Consider the following 6756-nt stretch of genomic DNA (forward strand, 5'->3'; position numbering starts at 1 on the left):
GGACTGCACCAGTTTACATTCCCACCAACTGTGCACAAGGGATCACTTTCCTGCACGTCCTCTCCTACACTGTTATCTTTTGTCTTTTTATTGATCCCCATTCTGACAGGTGTGAGGTGATGTCTCATTGTGGTTTTGATTCACATTTCCTGATGATTAGTGATGCTGAATATTTTTTAATGTGCCTATTGACCATCTGCATATCTTCTTTGGAAAAATATCTATTCATATTCTCTGCCCATAGTTTGGCTTTTTGCGATTGAGTTTTATGAATTCTTTTTGTATCTTAGATATATGCTTTGCAAAGATTTTCTCACATTCAGTATGCTGTCCCTTCATTTTGTTGATGGTTTCCTTTGCTATGCAGAAGCTCTTTTGTAGTACCACTTATCTATTTTTGTTCAGTTGCTTTACTTTCAGAGTCACATCACACTGCCAGCAAGGCAGTGGGAAAAACGCCTTGACTGCGCCTGCCTGCCAGCTTCAGTCATGCAGCAAGAGAGAGGCTTTTGTGTGGGTGACTGCAGGCGTTAGCAAAAGAGTGGGAGAATGATGTGATGACTCACGCTCATGGGTCCACTGGTCCAAGCCAGCTTTAGTGAGGCAGCAAGAGTGTGTCACATCCACATATGCCCTGCTGTGCTATCAGGGTAGAAAGGGAGTATGAAATCCACTATTGCCTATTTCTCTGGAGAGAGTCCCAACACCCCACTGCCTCTCTAACAGCACTAAATTTTTTTAGTGTTCCTGATACTTTGGTTAGGTAATGAGTGATTCATTTAAAATGGTGCCAGCTCTAATGGAAAAAAAATACTAAAAAGTATTTATATGGATAGATATATTATATATACACATATCTTTATATAAATATATGTAACTGAATCACTTTGCTGTACACCTGAAACTAACACAGAATTGTGAGTCAACTATTTCAATGAAAATGTTTTAAAAACCGGGTACAATACAACTATGATATTTAAAAGCAAAAATAATAAAATGGTGCCAGTTCTTCTGTAATTCAGGCTTACATAAATTTATTTGGGGAAATTTCAAGAACATTTGGAGAAGGCAATGGCAACCCACTCCAGTACTCTTGCCTGGAAAATCCCATGGACAGAGGAGCCTGGTAGGCTGCAGTCCATGGGGTCTCGAAGAGTTGGACACGACTGAGCAACTTCACTTTCACTTTTCACTTTAATGCATTGAAGGAAATGGCAACCCACTCCACTGTTCTTGCCTGGGGAATGCTGGGGACAGGGGAGCCTGGTGGGCTACCATCTATGGGGTTGCACAGAGTCGGACACGACTGAAGCGGCTTAGCAGTAGCAGCAGCAAAAACATTCTTTTTTCCTTGAACAGTTCTAAGAAAACATGTGGCTCAAATTGTCTTAGCTAACAGGCATTAAATATGATTTAATTTTTAATTTTTCCTATAACATAAAAACAGAGTTAGAAATTAGTTTACAAAAAAACACACACACACACACAAAAAATAAACCCTTGGTTTTGCAGCAATCAACACATAGAGGGTGCCAGAGAAATGCAGTTAGAATGATAAAACATATTTATCTAGTTTTACAGCACACCCTTTTCAGTCCACTATAGGGGGCAGCACCAGCTCATGGATTTCTTTAGTAAATTCTGCTCATTTTTTCATCTGATAATATATCGGTACTAATCTGTAACTTTTAGAATCTGAGGACTTTAGCATTAGAAGAGCATTAAGATATCTACCTTATATTCTAACATATAAGCAAAGAAATTGAGAAAAGCCTTGGTCATGTAGTCAAAGTTACACCAGCAATTTGCATTAATACTAAAACCAGAAGTAAAAACTATCTCCATTCTCTATCTCTCTCTCTCTCTCTCTCTCTCTCTCACTTTTTTGATGTACCACGAGGCTTGTGAGATCTTAGTTTCCCAACTAGGGATTGATCCCAGGGCCACAGCAATGAAAGCACTGAATCCTAATCACTGGACCCCTAAGGAGTTCGCGGATCTCCATTCTTTATTACAATTTCCTTCTACCACACCAGAAATTTAGCACCGATTGAAAACATTTTAATGCAACATTTTTCATAGCACTGTACTTTTAAGCAATAAAAAATTAAAACCCAGTTGAAAGATTTTCTAATGTTCTAAATTATTTTTAAGCACAGGCTTACTGAGTCTACAGTACTTCATTACACCATACTAGTTTCATACCGGAGAAGGCAATGGCACCCCAGTCCAGTACTCTTGCCTGGAAATCCCATGGATGGAGGAGCCTGGTAGGCTGTAGCCCATGGGGTCACAAAAGTCGGACACGACTGAGCGACTTCACTTTCACTTTTCACTTTCACGCACTGGAGAAGGAAATGGCAACCCGCTCCACTGTTCTTGCCTGGAGAATCCCAGGGAACGGGGGAGCCTGATGGGCTGCCATCTATGGGGTCGCACAGAGTCAGACACGACTGAGGTGACTTAGCAGCAGCAGCAGCAGCAGTTTCATACAGGTCATATAATTACAAAGGAGAAACTAAATTACAATGTTACAAAACCAACAACTTTCAAAAACATTTAAAATGTTTATGTCATGAGTAACATAGAGGTTTACTTATTTATCCGTTTATCCACTGATACTATGATATCTTCTACAGTCACCACTCAGATCTGAGTTCAATTTCCTTATTAAAATATGTGGGGGGTTTTTGGTAAAAGTCTATTCATTATTTGAAAAGTTTTCTTGCTTTGATGAAATATAATTTTGGGTTCAAAGTGGAACATCAGTTATGCAAAGACAATCTCACCCTTATCCTGGGAAAAAGGAAATACAGACATATGGGCAATTGAATACAACTCTTGCCCAGATGTGTCCTGATCTGCCTACTGGCCCAACAGATGACATGGAACAGATGACGTGGCTGGGGATGTCAGAATATTTTATTCAGGGATCTGGTGGATGGAGTGACAGCAAAGAGGATTATTCCTGGCAATGCTCAGCATCTATTTTACCCTCTTAAGTTGTCATCATTATTTTTTCTACTAGCTAGACCATTTTTTATTTTTCTCTGTGTTTTCTGTGTTTGTATATCTCTCTCCATATGGTTTTGTATATTCCTGTTTACAACGTGTTCATGGCACTTGTTTGAGACACTGCCACAGGACTTGCATGGACATGGAAATCAGAGAGCTTATGCCATTGTCTTCACTGATAGCTCTATACATTTCAAAGAGAAACTATATTTATATTGCTGATGTTTTGAAAGATTTATCTTGTGAATGAAATTCACTGTGAGGTAGACAAGGGAGGGAAGCAGAAGTTCTTTTTATCTTGATAAGGCTGTTTCTTGAAATAATATTTCAAATAATATTTCTTGAAATAAGGCTGTTTCTTGAAATCTGTTGAGTTCTCTGGCAACGATAGATTTAGAATCAGTTGGGGCTTCCCAGGTGGTTTAGTGATAAAGAATCCGCCTGCCAATGGAGGAGACGCAGGTTCGATCTCTTGGTCAGGAAGATCCCCTGGGGAAGTAAATGGCAACCCACTCCAATATTCTTGCCTGAAAAATCCCGTGGACAGAGGAGCCTGCCCGGCTACAGACCATGGGATCACAAACAGTTGGACATGACTGAGCATGAACGCACTACAGTCAGTTCAGCTCCCTGACTCAGGCAGAGCTGTTAAACAGGAGTGGCCCCTGGTGGAAACTTGACCTACAAAACTTACCTTGTAGAAGAGGTGAAAATGTGTGCTCCCTACAGACAGGCTGCCTCCCCAAAGAGAGGCAAAAACAAGCAACTGCTTCTGTCCGGTTCCTTCTTTCAGACTCACTAGCTGGTAAATCATTCCGTTCCATGAGGCGAGTGAATGAGGGGACAGAGAATGGCCAGGAACATTCTTCAGTGCCAGCACCATCACATGCGACATCAGGAGTGGAGCGTGATTGGAGTAGAGGGTGTTCTGTCCTTCAAATCTCTTCTCACTTTCTTCCCTTCTTATTTCACTGATTCACAGGGAAGCCTTGAATAACCTTAATATTTTCTTAACGTGGTGATGTGACAAAGTTCTGGTCCATTACATGTGAAGCCTGGCCACTTCTTTAACAGATAAAAGACACCTATAACTTGCCTCTAGTTGCTTCCTCCTTCCTTGAGGCTGGAAAAACAGATCAAGGTTTTAATAGTTGATACCTCTGGGAATTAGAATTGGGAAAGCGCATCTTTATTTTTACTATTATTATTGCTTTTAATTTATTTGTTTGTGCTGGGTCTTAACTGTGGCATGTGGGATCTAGTTCCCTGACCAGGGATTGAACCTGGGCTCCCTGAATTGGGTCCACCAGAGAAGTCCCTCATATTTATTTTAGATGCTCTTTTATTGCTTGGCTTTATTATAATAAATCATTATTATACTTTTACATAATTTTAAAAATGAAAGATAAACTTAAAAAGTTTCCTATAGCTGGACTGAGCGACTGAACTGAACTGAATTCTGAAGGAGCATTGAAATTTACTGGGAGCTTTTCCTTAACTGCAATGGGCTAAAGGGCTGTTCCCTTGGACAGTGATTTAATGGCTCTGGGGTAGGACCTGGGCATGAATGTTTTCCACAAATCTCTTAGATTTCTGTGTTGTACAGTACAAGATGAGACTCACTGGACATCAGTCAACAGCTCCTTGTTGTTCCAGTGTCACCTGGAATGCTTTGAAAAAAATTCCGTGGCCGCTGAATCTCAGAGCAACTGCACCAGAATCTGGAGTTCCTTGGGTGATTCTAATGTGTGCAGCCAAGCTTGGCAACAGCTGTTACTGCCTCCAAGCCTCCAGGAAACTCCCCTCCAATTTGCATACAAGTCGATAAAATAAACTGTCTTACTTGTTTCCTTGTCTTAGCTAAACGAATAGGGCTGCTAGATAAAATACAAGATACTCCTTAGTTAAATTTAAATTGCAAATATCAATTCTTAGTAAAAGATTATCCCACGCAATATTTGAGACTCACACACACAATATTATTCAGTGTTTATAGGACACTTGCATTTAACTGGGATTTTTGTATTTTCACTTGTGAAATCTGGCAATCTTACAAACAAAGCAAATGCTATTCCAAAGCTCACAGAACAGTAATGTAAACCTTTGTATGTAAAGGAGCTTTAAAAAGGTAGAATCTTTGAGGAGGAAGCACAGAGAGATCACATTACTAATGTCCAGTAAAACAACCAGAGAGTCTTCTTCATTCATCCCTCTAACCCAATAGTCCTAGGTTTTATAACAATTGGCTCAGTTTCTTTGCTGGATTCTCCACCCAATTCAATAAATAAGCCTGTTATTCCCCAAACTCTGCTCCTGTCACTCCTACCCCACCCTCAATCTATCCTCCTTCCAGCCAACTAAATCAACCTACTTTCAGATGTTGCTCATTTTTTTCTGAACCACACAGAATAGGTACTAAACCAAGAAAAATCACTGATGGGTTGGCCTGTGTGTGTGTGTGTGTGTGTGTGTGTGTGTGTGCAGAACCATTAGAAGTCTTTCTGTAGGTATTATCCCGCTTTTGAAATTCATGTGGAAATGTCAGCTTCAGGAAACATAGCCTGTCAGTGTTCAACTAGGAATTTGGGTAAATTTATCTCCTAACTGCTTCTTCCAGCATCAGTTTCAAATGAAGGTAACAGACTCACCTTCAGTTAATGGTCTATTGAAGAGAAAGACATGCTATTGTCTTTACCAGCTTGTCAATTTCATTGTCTAAAATTTTTCATTAACCACACAAATCACCTCTATAGGTAACAAATACACAATAAGAAAACAGGAATGCTTAAATTGCATACAGCGTCTAATATTCAGTTTGGAGTGGGGAAGCTTGTATAAGGTACGTATTGGGTGTTTTCTGCAGAGACATGTGCTGTATCAGAAGAATGTACTAGACTTGGTGGGATCCAGATTTCACTCTGAGTACCTTGCTAACCGATTAATAAGTGACCCTCAACTAGAAATAAAAGTCCTGTACTCCTCCATTTCCACATCTGTAAAATTAATTCCTGACTTGTTTTGATAGCATTGTTAATATGAGAATTTCAATGAGATGATTTACGTGCAGAAGACTGGACTATTTCAAGCATCAGCGTTTTTACTAAGTACAAGATAAGGGGGAACAGGAATAGGGCTTGCTTTGCTGTATGTATACAAGGAAAATTAGCCACTCTCTTTTGTAGTCTGTTTTGAGATAGCAAAGCAAACAGGTCCAGAAATACCCTCAAGGGATGAAAGAAATGCTAGTTAGTAGGCCAGCTGTAAGCACTGATTTTTTTTTTTTTTTTAAGAAAAAAGAAAAGATGACAAATGCCAAGCCACAGGATTCATTTCTTTAGAGGTTCCTGGCATCCTAACTGGGGATCGCGGATTTGTTAAATGATCATGTTCCCTTCCCTTGGTTAGATGGAAGCATTAAGTCATCTGAACCAAGGATGAGTCACAAACTTACGGGAAGATCCCCAAAGTCTGAGTGGTAAAGTCTATGAAATGGAAAAAAAAATGCATATGGATACCATGTCTCTCTATATTTATGGATTGGCTAGTTTAAGTCTCCTTAATGAACCAGAATCACTTCTGCTTTTAGAGTTCAAAGAAACTGCATTACATTTGGCTCCTTTAAATTGGAATTTGTGATCATCTGGATAAGCTCTGGAGGCAAGTATACTATAACAGTTGTCATGAAGACTAAAAAAATAAAATTGAAGGGTATATTTGTTGTTGTTGTCATTGTTGTTTAGT

This window comes from Bos javanicus, chromosome 1 (genome assembly GCF_032452875.1).
Source record: "Bos javanicus breed banteng chromosome 1, ARS-OSU_banteng_1.0, whole genome shotgun sequence".
NCBI lineage: Eukaryota > Metazoa > Chordata > Mammalia > Artiodactyla > Bovidae > Bos > Bos javanicus.